The sequence below is a fragment of the Protopterus annectens genome, chromosome 2.part1 (assembly GCF_019279795.1).
Source record: "Protopterus annectens isolate FY-2018-M chromosome 2.part1, PAN1.0, whole genome shotgun sequence".
In the NCBI taxonomy this organism is placed as follows: domain Eukaryota; kingdom Metazoa; phylum Chordata; order Ceratodontiformes; family Protopteridae; genus Protopterus; species Protopterus annectens.
Genome location: NC_056729.1, coordinates 454,536,226 through 454,552,318, shown reverse-complemented (window position 1 = coordinate 454,552,318; position 16,093 = coordinate 454,536,226). Strand labels below are relative to the sequence as shown.

Genomic DNA, 16,093 nt, shown 5'->3' with positions numbered 1-16,093 from the left:
GGGGAAGAAGGAGGAGATCAAAGCTAAAAATTATACACCCATGTCATGCAATAACAATTATATTCATGTGTATATTGATGTATATATATATATATATATATATATATATATATATATATATATATATATATATATATATATATATATATACAATATAATAATCATGATCAGTAATAATGAATGAAACAGTATATCCTTTGTCTTGAACTCTGGGAAGAGGCATTACACATTCAAAGACGTCAGTGATGCTCTAAAACTGACCAGTAGGCACATGATGTCTGAAGTGGTTACAGCTTTACAGAAGGCAGCAGTGGAATGTAGATCTATACAAGACTCATCGTATCAAGAGATTTTTGAGACAGGATCTGGCACCTGAGAAGACTAACAGACATTTAAGTCCAACAAGCCTTGATTGTAGTATTTGGTGGAGGAAAATCTCTAGGATGATGTTGAGTTAATTAGTGAACTCTATTTTCTGGTCTTCTTCAAGCACATGCTCATCCCGAACAGACGATGGGAAAGGTGAGAGTTAATTATTCATCTTCTGGTAAGAGAAAGTATATACAATGTAACCTCATGGATCCTCCCCTTACATTTGTATGTTACCCTTACTTACTGTTAAGGAGTCTTCATGTGCCATTCCATGCTAAAACTGATTCATCCACTTATGTGCCACCTTTCCTTTACACCATGCATATCCTTTGCATGATGTTATGTCTTTCAATGATATTCTCTGTTGTTCTTTCATCAAGTATTTCTTTTCACACTGGCAAGGTGATATCATACCATCCCTTTTACAATGCTCCTTAAACCATGCTAAATTACTTCCTTTCACTTTTCACAATAAATGAAACATTGGCTGGCTTCCTGGCAAAAAAGCATGTTACTCATCTAGGTCCATTTTGACCAGAGTTCACAAATGGCCTATGTGCCTCCAAAAAGGTCAGCTAAGGGAAAAGTTCAAGCAACTGCTACCTAGTTGCCCTATCCCCAGTGAGTAATGGGATTTAACACTGCATACATGATCTCTGGTGGAAACCAGGGACCTTTCAGGAAGCAATCTGTAATGTATGGGTAGTGACAGGATATCCTTTGTGTAACATGCGAGTCCACACTGTGTGTAACAGCACTGCACACTGCATGCTTTGTTGGGGATTATGATTTGTCACTGCAAAGTGATGTCTACAGGTGCCCTATCCATGACTTCCAATGGACATCCTAACTTCCCAGTCTTAGGAATAAATATCCACACAGTAGTAAACTTTTCAAATAGTGAATCAGTAGGATTTCTAAATAATGAATAGCTGTAATACATGCCAAAATATTTGTCAGTTTGCTTAACAGTTTACTGAATACTACAAACTCTTACTTTTTGCTTTGCAGCACCTAACACCAAGGTAAAAATTAAAAGTTTGAAAATTGAATTTTAAGTGGGAAGGGGCTCATTGGGATAGGGGGTAATATAATCGTTGATACAAAAGCTCCTCAGGTAGATCTGATGTGGCAGGATTATTAAACAGAGCCAGTAAGACCATATTTTAGGGAGATGATTCTACTGGGATCAAGGGTGCATGAAATAATATGTTTTTACTACGTAAACTGGATTTGTGCTTAGTAGATTGTCTTATTGGTCCGAGTAGTCATTTCAATGGTCAAGAGGGGACTACATATTAGATTTTATTACAGAAAAAATTAAATGCCAAGCTTACACTGAGAAATAATAATAATTATTGTTATTTATTATTAATTCTTAGCTCAGATATAGTAGTGGTAGTAGCAGCTTGAACAGAGGTAAACATTATATCACATACAAAAATCATGAGTGGGGTGGGGAACAACTAGGTATGTATTCTTCTGATCAGTTATTTTATATGTCATTGCTTTTCTTGATAAAAAAGCTTCCTAAGTTGTCATTGTGAATATAAAAGTGTGCAATAAAACTGCAAAGTTGGATTACAGATAAGTTTGAAAACAATCATGTATCATGAAGTTTAGACTCATGGAAAGCTTTTAGCCTCTCATTTGATGTATTACCTTGTAGTTGGTGGACTGGGTTGTTTAAAAATTTTTGACTGTATTCTGATTATTTGTCTTATTATTAATGATGAATTTTTTTTAATTTCACCAATCAGAGCACAATTAGAGGGTGACAACATTCCTAATTATTAGATGGTGTAACCTTTAACACCATTGCTTTTAATGTCCAACTAAGCTAAATTAAGGGGGTTATTCAGACTTTTTATGTCATCTGATTATGAAGCATTGACTATGTCATTTTTAGCTTTTGCAATGTAGTATATTCATGTCCACCCCTTATACTTCGATTTAAAGTTCACAAACAATAAAATCAATATTTGAACATTTGTTGTAAGACCACTTTCATAACTTTTGGCTATCATATTAGTGAACATAAATCCTGCTATAACATTACCCTATCGCCAGTTTAGAAACAGTATCAGGTACATTTGGGAAGGTGCACCAAATATTTCACACTGTAGCAATTACAAAAAAAAAAAAAAAATCTTACAATATTACATTTGGCCAATGACTGAATATTCCAAATGACAGAGGTCCACTGAAACAATGTTTACATGGAACACTTTCCAGCTTTATTATTACTCTTTACAAAGCTGCTTAATGGATGCTTTTTCCCTTAATATGGTGGTAGCTCAGGTGGATGTAAAAGATTCCACAGCACCTATAAAAAGAGTAGGGGTTCTTTATTTGAAAAAAACAGTATGCACATTATTATTTTCAAATTTACATATTTACAAATGTATACAGTGCTCAAATTTCCATTCATTTCCATTATTGTAATACAATGATAGATTTGATATTTCATTATTATATTAAACTTCTATCGTCATGATCTTATTTGACCCCACTCCCTTTTCCAGAACCACCATCTATTTTTTCTTAAATATACTGCTAGTCTCCATTTGCCATTAAACATGATTTTGTTTAGCCTTTCATTCTAAATCATCCACATAACAAAATATTTTTTTCTCTGTTTTACTAACATATTCCTTATTTTTATGGCTTTGATATCCATAAACAATCACATCCATATTAATTTAATTTTCAAAGAAATTTTCTTTACACAATTTTGCCCATAATTCTGTAACCCTTATACACTGAAAGAAATCATGTTCTGTAGTTTCTTCTTTACCACAATGTATGCAAACTATTTCATAATTTTTTTTATATGGCATGTTTCTCTTTACTGGTAATTTATTAATCACTAATCTCCATAAAAATCTTGACATTTGACTTTATTACACTATTCTTTTGGTACTTTTATAGCTTTACATTTTTTTCATTTGCAAGCTCAGCCCAAGGATTAACATAATACTGTATCGCGATAGTTTTATACCACACTTTCCTCTCATTTACTTCAATGTTTATTTTCCATAAACAATTTTTTTCTTGATAATATCTCATTACTTCATTTAAACATACTTTTTAATACTTTTCATTTTACTTTCCATTCCTTTCTGAATTATTTTCTTAAAAATCTTAGAATCTGTATTGTTTAATATTCTAGGTCTCCAATTTTCAATTTTATTTTCTTTTTTCCATACAAATTTAAGTATACCACTATATAATCTTTATACATAAAACTTCCATTTAACCACTCATTCATAACTTTTAAGAAGTATTTTTGCCAGTCTGCAAATATTCTTATAATATTGGTATCCTATTCCATCTGATCCTGAAACTGACTATAAATATTATTTTTGTTCTGTCAATTTTTATACATGCCAGTCTTTTTTGTACTTTTTTATCTTAAAATATTTTCTTTAAATAATTTATTATGATATTCACAATTTGTTCATGGAATATACTTCTCTCTCCTCTATCATTTTTCATTTCTCTATTATAGTAGTATTATCTTAAACTATGCTGCTCAAATAAGCTGATACCCCTTCTTTTTACCTTGTAAATAACATTTTTCTTAAATAATAATACTTTAATTTTTTTCTTGATTATTTTAATGAAGTCGTCATTCTATTACAACATATTCTCTATCCTTAATTTCTAAATCCTTTAAAGTATCCATACAGATTGTTGTAGAAGTTTTTTCTACTTTCTTACATCTGACTGCTACTTTATAAACATTTTTTATATTTTTCTCTCAAAGCTAGCCATCACTCAGCCCAGTTTTTATGGTTCATAGGTTATAAAACACACTAGTGGAAATGTAAGCTTTCCATAATTATATGCTTATTTATTTATTTATTTTTGCATTTCCATTCCAATAAATTCTCATTTAATCTTCTTTTTATTCATTTTCCCAATCTTCCCAATCTGATATAGTCCTTATTTTGTTTTATTTCTATGCATATGTCTGAGTGATCTGAAATGCCTTTTGCAGGTGTCTCTCCCTTAGCTATATTTATACCTTGTGATATAATAAAAAAAGACTTTCTATCTTACACACACACACACACACACACATATATATATATATATATATATATACACACACACACACACACACAAATTATTATAAATCTTTAAAATGTTACATTTCATAACTTCAAAAATGTTCTTATAATTTCTGCTCTTGTTTTCTCATCTCAAATCACAATTAAAAACTTCCATTATTATATTAATATTAACTACACAATACATTTTATTAAATACATTTTACCTTTTTTTTTTTACTTGTAACATAGGCATACAACACTATAGCTAATATTCCCCATCATAGTCAGTGCATTTGATACTTTCACTGACTTTCTAAAGTACAACTATGGTTGAACATAGTTCCTTTCTTAGGTTCCATACTATATCTCCTCCCCAAAGTTTTTTGTTTGTAATCTCTCTTCTTGTGTCAGAAATCTTGCTTCTTCCAATTTTATTACATCAACATCAAACTTACTACACCAATTTAAGATGCCTATTCTTCTGTTTATATTTTTGCTACCATTTACATTTACTGAACACACACCCTGCAGTTGTCATTATATCCTTGTTGATATCCTTGTTGTAGCTAACCAGAAATTGGAGTAAGTTTGGAGTATTTAACATTATCCATTTCCTTTTTTTCTCTTTTACGTGTATCCTTTTAAACTTTTTTCTGTTCCTAACACTTTTGCCAATAGAATTCATTTTACCTTTCACTATATTCCAATTTAAATTTTTCTCATCACTTATTTCAGAACTTTCTTCTATATTACTTTCTTTTTCACTTTCCTCTTTATCCTTATCTTTATTCTACCCTAATCTTGCTTCCCTACCTCCTTCTTTATCTTTTATTGGAGCTGTTTCCTCTCTCTGTATAACATCCTCACTTGCGTTTTCTTCTTTTTCATCCCTTTTCTCTGGATTACAATCCATTTGCATCATGACCTGTTTCCTTACAAATATAACATTTCCTCTTATCAAAGTCACTTATCAACTGATCTTTTCCACAGAAAAAAAGCATGTTTTTGTTTATCTCCAATATCTTACAACACCTCTCTTACCCTCTACATTTATCATACTAGGAATATAAGCATTTTTTCTTTCTTCATTTTTCAATACAACAGCTCCATCCTATAATCCATAATCATCTGTTATCATAGACTTTGCTAATGCCCAAAGCTTCATTACAAAGTTTGCTTAAATGTCTCTTTAAAGACTCTTTTTCAACTTCAGTTTGAAACTGAACATACATGTTATTTTTGTTTATCTGTGAAATGCATTAACTACATAAAAATTCCATGAATTATAGTTCTTTTCCTCATACCCCCCCAAAAAATTTTAGATCCAGTCTCAAAAATAATGTTACAAAACATCTCTTTAGGAATAGGAATAAAAACTCTTTCCTGAGCCTTCATTCCCAATGAGACCTTTAAACTATCCCAAATGTCATATCTGTCCATTTCTTTTTATTTTTTATATGAATTCTCACCATACATTTCCTTTGACTGCTGACATTTCCTTTCCTCTTTTCATTTCTCATTACTTTCCCTGCAGTTTAACAGTCAACATATCATTTCTTTGTCTGATAATCTTCTTTCAAAATAGCTTCCAGTTCCTCTGATTGAATTTTGTCCACAATTTCACATGATGAGATATTTTTTTCCACTCTCTGGCTTGCTCTGCAACAACAATTCATCCAAAATATCATCCCTTCAAACCTCCCAACTGGAGGAGTTTAATAAAACATCCATCAGTGTTTTGAAAACTTGCTTCAAGTTATGCTGAACAGCTCCTCAAAATCTTGTAGAGCTTCAAACACTACACCATGGTTTACTTCTGTGCTATATGCGGTCTTGGATCTCCTTGAGTGCTGTTCTCTCAGCCACTGTGCTAGGAATGTAACAAGCACTCTTTAACAAGTAAGGAAAGTTTCCCAATGTCCTGGCTAGGAATGTAATAAGCACTCTTTAACAAGTAAGGAAAGTTCCCCAATGTCCTGGCTAGGAATGTAACAAGCACTCTTTTAACAAGTAAGGAAAGTTCCCCAATGTCCTGGCTAGGAATGTAACAAGCACTCTTTTAACAAGTAAGGAAAGTTCCCCAATGTCCTGGCTAGGAATGTAACAAACACTCTTTAACAAGTAAGGAAAGTTCCCCAATGTCCTGGCTAGGAATGTAACAGGCACTCTTTTAACAAGTAAGGAAACGTCCCCAATGTCCTGGCTAGGAAAGTAACAAGCACTCTTTAACAAGTAAGAAAAGTTCCCCAATGTCCTGGCTAGGAATGTAACAAGCACTCTTTTAACAAGTAAGGAAAGTTCCCCAATGTCCTGGCTAGGAATGTAACAAGTGCTCTTTTAACAAGTAAGGAAATGTCCCCAATGTCCTGGCTAGGAATGTAACAAGCACTCTTTTAACAAGTAAGGAAAGTTCCCCAATGTCCTGGCTAGGAATGTAACAAGCACTCTTTTAACAGTAAGGAAACGTCCCCAATGTCCTGGCTAGGAATATAACAAGCACTGTTTTAACAAGTAAGGAAACTTCCCCAATGTCCTGGCTAGGAATGTAACAAGCACTCTTTAACAAGTAAGGAAACTTTCCCAATTTCCTGGCTAGGAATGTAACAAGCACTCTTTTAACAAGTAAGGAAAGTTCCCAATGTCCTGGCTAGGAATGTAACAAGCACTCGTTTAACAAGGAAGGAAACTTCCCCAATATCCTGGCTAGGAATGTAGCAAGCACTCTTTTAACAAGTAAGGAAACTTCCCCAATGCCCTGGCTATGAATGTAGCAAGCACTCTTTTAACAAGTAAGGAAAGTTCCCCAATGTCCTGGCTAGGAATGTAACAAACACTCTTTAACAAGTAAGGAAAGTTCCCCAATGTCCTGGCTAGGAATGTAACAAGCACTCTTTAACAAGTAAGGAAAGTTCCCCAATGTCCTGGCTAGGAATGTAACAAGCATTATGTTAACAAGTGAGGAAAGTTCCCCAATGTCCTGGCTAGGAATGTAACAAGCATTCTGTTAACAAGTAAGGAAAGTTCCCCAATGTCTTTGCTAGGAATGTAACAAGCATTCTGTTAACAAGTAAGGAAAGTTCCCCAATGTCCTGGCTAGGAATGTAATAAGCACTCTGTTAACAAGTAAGGAAAGTTCCCCAATGTCCTGGCTAGGAATGTAACAAGCATTCTGTTAACAAGTAAAAAAAGATCCCCAATGTCCTGGCTAGGAATGTAACAAGCATTCTGTTAACAAGTAAGGAAAGTTCCCCAATGTCTTTGCTAGGAATGTAACAAGCATTCTGTTAACAAGTAAGGAAAGTTCCCCAATGTCCTGGCTAGGAATGTAACAAGCACTCTTTAACAAGTAAGGAAAGTTCCCCAATGTCCTGGCTAGGAATGTAACAGGCACTCTTTTAACAAGTAAGGAAAGTTCCCCAATGTCCTGGCTAGGAATGTAACAAGCACTCTTTAACAAGTAAGGAAAGTTCCCCAATGTCCTGGCTAGGAATGTAACAAGCACTCTTTTAACAAGTAAGGAAAGTTCCCCAATGTCCTGGCTAGGAATGTAACAAGTGCTCTTTTAACAAGTAAGGAAATGTCCCCAATGTCCTGGCTAGGAATGTAACAAGCACTCTTTTAACAAGTAAGGAAACGTCCCCAATGTCCTGGCTAGGAATATAACAAGCACTGTTTTAACAAGTAAGGAAACTTCCCCAATGTCCTGGCTAGGAATGTAACAAGCACTCTTTAACAAGTAAGGAAACTTTCCCAATTTCCTGGCTAGGAATGTAACAAGCACTCTTTTAACAAGTAAGGAAAGTTCCCAATGTCCTGGCTAGGAATGTAACAAGCACTCGTTTAACAAGGAAGGAAACTTCCCCAATGTCCTGGCTAGGAATGTAGCAAGCACTCTTTTAACAAGTAAGGAAACTTCCCCAATGCCCTGGCTAGGAATGTAGCAAGCACTCTTTTAACAAGTAAGGAAACTTCCCCAATTTCCTGGCTAGGAATGTAACAAGCACTCTTTTAACAAGTAAGGAAAGTTCCCAATGTCCTGGCTAGGAATGTTACAAGCACTCGTTTAACAAGTAAGGAAACTCCCCCAATGTCCTGGCTAGGAATGTAGCAAGCACTCTTAACAAGTAAGGAACCTCCCCAATGTCCTGGCTAGGAATGTAAAAAGCACTCTTTAACAAGTAAGGAAACTTCCCCAATGACCTGGCAAGGAATGTAACAAGCACTCTTTAACAAGTAAGGAAAGTTCCCAATGTCCTGGCTAGGAATGTAACAGGCACTCTTTTAACAAGTAAGGAAAGTTCCCCAATGTCCTGGCTAGGAATGTAACAAGCACTCAAAGTTCCCCAATGTCCTGGCTAGGAATGTAACAAACACTCTTTAACAAGTAAGGAAAGTTCCCCAATGTCCTGGCTAGGAATGTAACAAGCACTCTTTAACAAGTAAGGAAAGTTCCCCAATGTCCTGGCTAGGAATGTAACAAGCATTATGTTAAAAAGTGAGGAAAGTTCCCCAATGTCCTGGCTAGGAATGTAACAAGCATTCTGTTAACAAGTAAGGAAAGTTACCCAATGTCCTGGCTAGGAATGTAATAAGCACTCTGTTAACAAGTAAGGAAAGTTCCCCAATGTCCTGGCTAGGAATGTAACAAGCATTCTGTTAACAAGTAAGGAAAGTTCCCCAATGTCCTGGCTAGGAATGTAACAAGCATTCTGTTAACAAGTAAGGAAAGATCCCCAATGTCCTGGCTAGGAATGTAACAAGCATTCTGTTAACAAGTAAGGAAAGTTCCCCAATGTCCTGGCTAGGAATGTAACAAGCACTCTTTAACAAGTAAGGAAAGTTCCCCAATGTCCTGGCTAGGAATGTAACAGGCACTCTTTTAACAAGTAAGGAAAGTTCCCCAATGTCCTGGTTAGGAATGTAACAAGCACTATTTTAACAAGTAAGGAAAGTTCCCCAATGTCCTGGCTAGGAATGTAACAAGCACTCTTTAACAAGTAAGGAAAGTTCCCCAATGTCCTGTCTAGGAATGTAACAAGCACTCTTTAACAAGTAAGGAAACATCCCCAATGTCCTGGCTAGGAATGTAACAAGCACTCTTTAACAAGTAAGGAAACGTCCCCAATGTCCTGGCTAGGAATGTAACAAGCACTCTTTAACAAGTAAGGAAACGTCCCCAATGTCCTGGCTAGGAATGTAACAAGCACTCTTTAACAAGTAAGGAAAGTTCCCCAATGTCCTGGCTAGGAATGTAACAAGCACTCTTTAACAAGTAAGGAAACATCCCCAATGTCCTGGCTAGGAATGTAACAAGCACTCTTTAACAAGTAAGGAAACGTCCCCAATGTCCTGGCTAGGAATGTAACAAGCACTCTTTAACAAGTAAGGAAACGTCCCCAATGTCCTGGCTAGGAATGTAATAAGCACTCTTTAACAAGTAAGGAAAGTTCCCCAATGTCCTGGCTAGGAATGTAACAAGCACTCTTTAACAAGTAAGGAAAGTTCCCCAATGTCCTGGCTAGGAATGTAACAGGCACTCTTTTAACAAGTAAGGAAACATCCCCAATGTCCTGGCCAAATTTCTCCTAGTAGTACAAGTACTATCTTGGTTCTTCCCTAAAGACAGGCTACTAGTGTAGTGGGACTAACCTTGTCAACAAAGGATAAATAAATAAAAGTACATTAATGGGGGTCCTTCTTCTGAGGATACTTTAAACATTCAGATCTGTCCCTGCCATTTGTTTCTTCCATAGCTGACACCATATAATCGCACTGTTTGCACTTAAACAATATTTATAAATGCATTGTTTAAACACATGAAGATTGTTTACATATCTGTTTTAAATATCCTGCTCAATAAATATTTGTCTAGCTTGTAAAATTGTCTTTAAATGTATTTTTGTTTGTGATGACAACTATTAAGACAAGATTATATTTTTGAGGCTTAGGAATATTATACACAATTTGCATTGTAATAACTGTAACATCCAAAAAAATTAATATTAGCAATCACAGTGTACTGCTAAAATGCAATACTTTGTCTAATACTGTTAATGTAAGCTAAGAACTCATGCAGCCTAAATAAATGACCTTTCTAAAAATGAATGAATCATCAATAAGTAATTTAGATTATGTCAGATGTTTTCTGGTCTTAATTCTGATAACATATTTTTATTCAAAAATAGGCAAGTAAACACATACTTAGTTTGAAGTAAGACTGACATCCATATAAAAACACCTTATATTTATGAAGAAACAGCATACATATAACTAGCCTTTCAAATCTGTCACTAGAAACATCAGTTTTAATACATATTGCTTTCTGAACAATTCCACATTTCTTCTTCACGTGGAATATGTGTATATAATCCTACACATCTATGATTATCATGAAATCAAAAGTGTAACTATACAAGTTCTGTTATTTATTTATTTTTTTTGGATCCCCACCCTCTCAGTAACAATCATCCTTCCTTTGCATACCCAGTTGATCCTCCTTTGGAGAGAACTTGAAACCCATTTGCTCGCTTGGGAGGTAAAAGTCAATTGCCAAGAGTGGTGCTATCATCTGGTTTTAAAATGTTTTATATGGTTATCAAGAAAGCAGAACCTGGCAAAACAGGATGAGATTTTGATAAATATTTAGAGTCACAAGAATGGCTTTAGCAATCAACATTGGCAACAGTGTTTTTACTAAGTCTGAATAACATAAGGATCATGGGTGTTTCGAATGAAAGATTCTCCGATTGAAAGAATTTCAAATAAGGTTTTTATATAAAACAAATGATTGGCTATGCAGTTCAATATGTGGTCTGTAATTGTTATTTAAATCAAGTTTTTTTATAGGAGGTGGTGATTCAATGAAGTTCCTCGTAAATATAGGAATGATTTCAGGAGTTGCGTGGTATTTTTGGTGCTTATATTTTACTAATTTACAGTGGATATAAAAAGTTTACACAGCCCTGTTAAAATGCCAGGTTTTTGTGATATAAAAAAAAATGAGACCACAATAAATCATTTCAACACTTTTCCCACCTTTAATGTGACCTATAACCTGTATAATTCAATTGAAAAACAAACAAATCTGTTAGGGGAAATTATATAAAAAATAAAAAAGTACAATATGCTGGTTGCATAAGTGTGCATACCCTTAACCTAATACTTTGTTGTGTGTGCATACCCTTAAACTAATACTTTGTTGAAGCACCTTTTGGTTTAATTACAACATTCTATTTGAAAGCTATTACACACACCACTCAGTCACACTTTTGTTTTTTTCTGTGTGACACTGAAGTATATTACAGCCTGTGAAAGTGTGAAAGTGCTTTGGAAACTGATCTGTCTTAACTACTATTAATGTTCAAATAGAAGACTAGATCTTAACAGTTCTGAAAGGAGTGTTTAATTCTTTTTCTTACATCAGGAAGGTGATTAAAAAAGAAAATTGTAGTAAGAATCTTTGTATTCAACATCTTTGTATCATGTATAGTAAGGGTTAAAATGTGAAATTGCATTGTGTGCAAAGAAGCAAGTTAAAATAAGTTGTTTTTCTTATAAAGAATTTGCTGACCAAAGAGGAATGCACAGATGTTACCTTGGTCCAGGCACAAGCTTATCTTGTGCCTGACCTCTGACCATCTAAGGCTCCAGTATGTGAATTTATAGCCTTGACTGAAATTCCTTGTCTGGTAACCAGTTACTGTGTACGTGCAGAAGAAGGGTATAAAAACCCATGTGAAGTGTACAGAAATTAGACTGCTGACATACCATGTACTTTGTAGCATGTCTCCATGCATGTAAAATAAACCTTTTTGATTATTTTTATCTGCGTGATTCTTCCAGTATATGTTAAGAGTATTAAAATCTTTTGACATTTCTGGCGCCCAAGACCGTGGGGCCACCCCTTCACGGTACGAATCGCATAAGAGGGACTGAAAAACCTGTACAGGAAGGGGAGAATGAATCTCTGGCTCCCTTGAAAGGAAAGACCTCTGACGAAGAAGTCGTAAGTAGAGGCCAGTCACTCTTAGATTCGATCTGTGGGACGGTGACGAACGGGGCGGAAGAACCTCAGAAAGGTAAGCGTAACATTTTTTTTTCTTTCTTTCTTTTTGTATTGTTCTCTTTTTAAAAGAACAAAAGGACTAGTCATAAGGGAATTGTCTTTTGGTTTAATTTTGCAAAAGAACGGTAGAGATCTCAGGAAAAGGAAACAAATTTTTCTCTCAGATTAGAAAAATGGGATCAGGGAGTAGTTGCTGTAGTTGCAGCGACCGCTCAAACAAAAGAACCGAGGATGAACAATATATGTTCAACCTACATCCAAATAATTTAAAATTTCTAAAAAATTGGAAAAAAGATTATGAGTTTAGTGGAAATCTAAACAAATTAGAATGTCAAAATTTGGTAAAAGGTTTACGTAAGGATGCAGGAAATAAGGTTAAAGATCAAAAGAGAATAGGATTTCTCCAGGCTCAGAAGTGGTTAGAGGAAGCTAATAAAAAATATAGAGAACAGCTTCAAAACAAAAAAAAAATGGTGACTCGAGTGCAAAAGATACATTTTTCGTCCAAAAGGATGATAATGAAACATCTGCCATCTGTCGCAAGGCGACGGCCCCACCCTTATATGCAAACCCGGAAACCCTTAAAACCAGTCCACCTCAGTATCAGGAAAGTGAAGAAGTGAGTCAAAGCAAAACCATACCTCCCGTAGTTTTACAAAAGCAGGCGGATGACACTCTGGACCTACGAACCCGTAGTATAGACAAATCAGAATGGAAACAAAAGGAAACCGAAGTCAATTCGGCATCCACAGAGTATCCCCTCATAGAAGTAGCAAATCCGCAAGCGGGTACGTTCGGACAGGGTCCCACCATTTTAGTTTATCGACCCTGGACGCGGGAAGACATTCAAAAAGCCGTAGAAGGAATACCACACCCTAGGTTAGATATGACCAAGCTTTGTGAAGACGTCGCAGGCATGATAGAAAGTTATAAGCTAAATGCCGTAGAGTTGGAACAAGTAGTTCGACAAATTTTGGGTCCCGACTGGCACTTGGTCTGTGGGGACTGGGATCCCATAACTAGAGTAGATAATAAGCCACTTGCCCACAATTCGGACTCATACCAAAAGCAGGTCAAGGATTTACTAGCCCGTATTTTGGATAAATGGAAGCCTAGGGCAGACTGGACCTGTATCAATAGATGTGTATAAGCGGACGATGAAAAAGTAGACAACTATTTGCAGAGACTTACCCAGTGCTTTGATAACCATAGTAGTATGCAAAAAGAAACAGATCAGTCAAAAGACTCCTCATATGAACAACAACTAAAAAATGCCTTTTTAAAAGGATGTAAAAGTGCTATTAGCAACTTTGTCCAAAAGCATATGATAGACCATCGGACGGCACGTCTGCAGCCCCTACTGGGGTATGCAAGACATGCAGAAAAATATTTAGAAGAAAAGAAAAAAAAACAAGCTCAAACCTTTACGGTGAGCGAAGATGGGACACTTATGCTACTGCAAGGTCTGACTAACAGGGGTAGAGGAAGGGGCAGAGGCAGGGGTAGAGGAAGAGGGAATGTGGGACATTCTGAAGATTATGAAGGTAGACAGAAAAGAGGAGAATGTTTCAAATGTGGTAAAAAGGGACATTTTGCGAGGGATTGCCGGTCTTCTGAAAAAACTAAAACCACCCCGGATCATGGGTCAGCATGACTATATGATGGTGGTGGAGGTGAATCAGACCCGGATAAAGAGGCTGATTGGCCAGAGTCAATAAGACAGAGTGAAGAGGAAGATTTTGAGGATGCAAACGAGGAAGGTAAGGGTGAATGTGCAGGATGGGAAAATGAAATGACTGATTTTTCAGAAAAAGGTGAATATCAGGTTGTTAATTTAACAGCGCTGGCTGTAACTATGCAGCTAGAGGCACAACTGATAATCACACTTCAAGTAGAGGGTAAGGATGTAGAATTTTTGTGTGATTCAGGGGCCTCCAGGACCCTGCTAAGAAGCTCTGCAGTGCCATCCGATGTAACTTCTGATGACTATGTATTAGTCAAGGCAGCAAATGGCCGCATCTATAAGGAACCATTATCTAAACCTTTATGGTTCACGGACCCTGAAACTAACCAAACTATCAGGTTTCGAGTCATTATCTCCAAAATTTGCCCTGTAAACTTATTAGGAAGAGATCTAATGCACGTGTTTGGCATAGCAGCTGTACCGACTGCATCAGGGATTCTAGCCAAACGAGTAGAAATTCAAGATGTTATGTTACAAGTGGGGCAGGGTGATTTACACTACTGGTACAGTAATGATCTTGTTGAAACTGGACCACAAAATGTAGTAAATGAGCTAACTAATTTGGCCTTAAGCAAATATGGCACACAACCGCCAGTGGTAGCTAAACAACTACACTGTACAATGTATTACAGAAAGTATGTGGGACCAGACGACAAATATGAGGAGCAATTTTTTAAACACAAGGTCACAAAAATCCTGTTACAAAATCTCTATTGGAATAAATTAGGAAATTCTGCAGTTACATGCAGTCTTACAAAAGATATGCAGTTACTTTTTCGCAATAATTCTATTGCACATGTCTCTGTAACAAGGGAAGAACAAATGGCATGGTATCTGGTGGGGAGGAAAGTTACTGAATGGGCCAAAATGACGCCGGAACAATTGGCATGTAAAGGAGTTCAGGTACAAACATGTATACTTATACATTCATATATATTTACACATTTTCATATTTTTAATATTTTTAATTAAATCAGTTTTAATGCTATGAGATACGTATCCAGAAGTCATTAATCAGTAAGCAAACACACATTTTATAATTCAACATATGGTATCTACTCGGTTAGTCTGGAAGAAAGGACACAATATCATAATATAAAACACAACACAACATAACATGTATACAACATTTAGATTCATTCGTATAGATTTATATACATTTATTTATTTATTTATAATAAACAGTACTAATATGAACAACATCGTCAGTAAATTCATCAAATTTAATCAAAATAAACAACATTTATAATATATAGAATATTAAATAGAATTATATATATTTTTTAAACAATTTTTTTAAACAATTACATTCATTGTTACATATATTCAAAAATACATATATTTTAAATACCAAACATGAAGAAAAAGACAGGTCAAAGACGAGACTGAGCATATGAGTAAAAGTAAAAAACAAAAGTAAAAAACAAAAATAAAAAATAAAAAGGACAACATAATGTAGAATATAATATAACAAGACAGCATGTAGTCTCATTTTTACTAATTTTTATTAATTTACTCAGTACGATGTCATTTTAAGGCACTAGTTTTTTAAATTGTGATTAACTAATTAACCTATCAATTGGGTCAAGAAGATATATTAGATGAGCGTAACTTAGGGGCGGTTGTACTTCTGATGAAGTTGGGACAGGAGTCCTGACGAAAAATGTATGTTTAAATATTCGCATTTAAAGTTTAATAAAAGACTTGGTTTTCAAAATATCAAGCAAAGACAGTTTTGTGTCCACCGAGGCGTGTACATAGCACATGGAAGCAGTGGTGATTGGTATCGGAGAAAGAGCGGTGTGAGTTCTTTTTTGCGGAGAAGTTGCAATTTTTCCTCAGTTTCATTTGGTG

At 35.3% G+C, this 16,093-nt stretch overlaps 1 protein-coding gene across 1 annotated transcript in view; it reads right to left on the bottom strand.

The window, feature by feature from the left end:
• Window positions 1-16,093, bottom strand: part of DCLK2 (doublecortin like kinase 2) — a 1,465,027-nt gene that overhangs the window by 323,607 nt on the left and 1,125,327 nt on the right. The gene's annotated exons all lie outside the window — the stretch shown is intronic.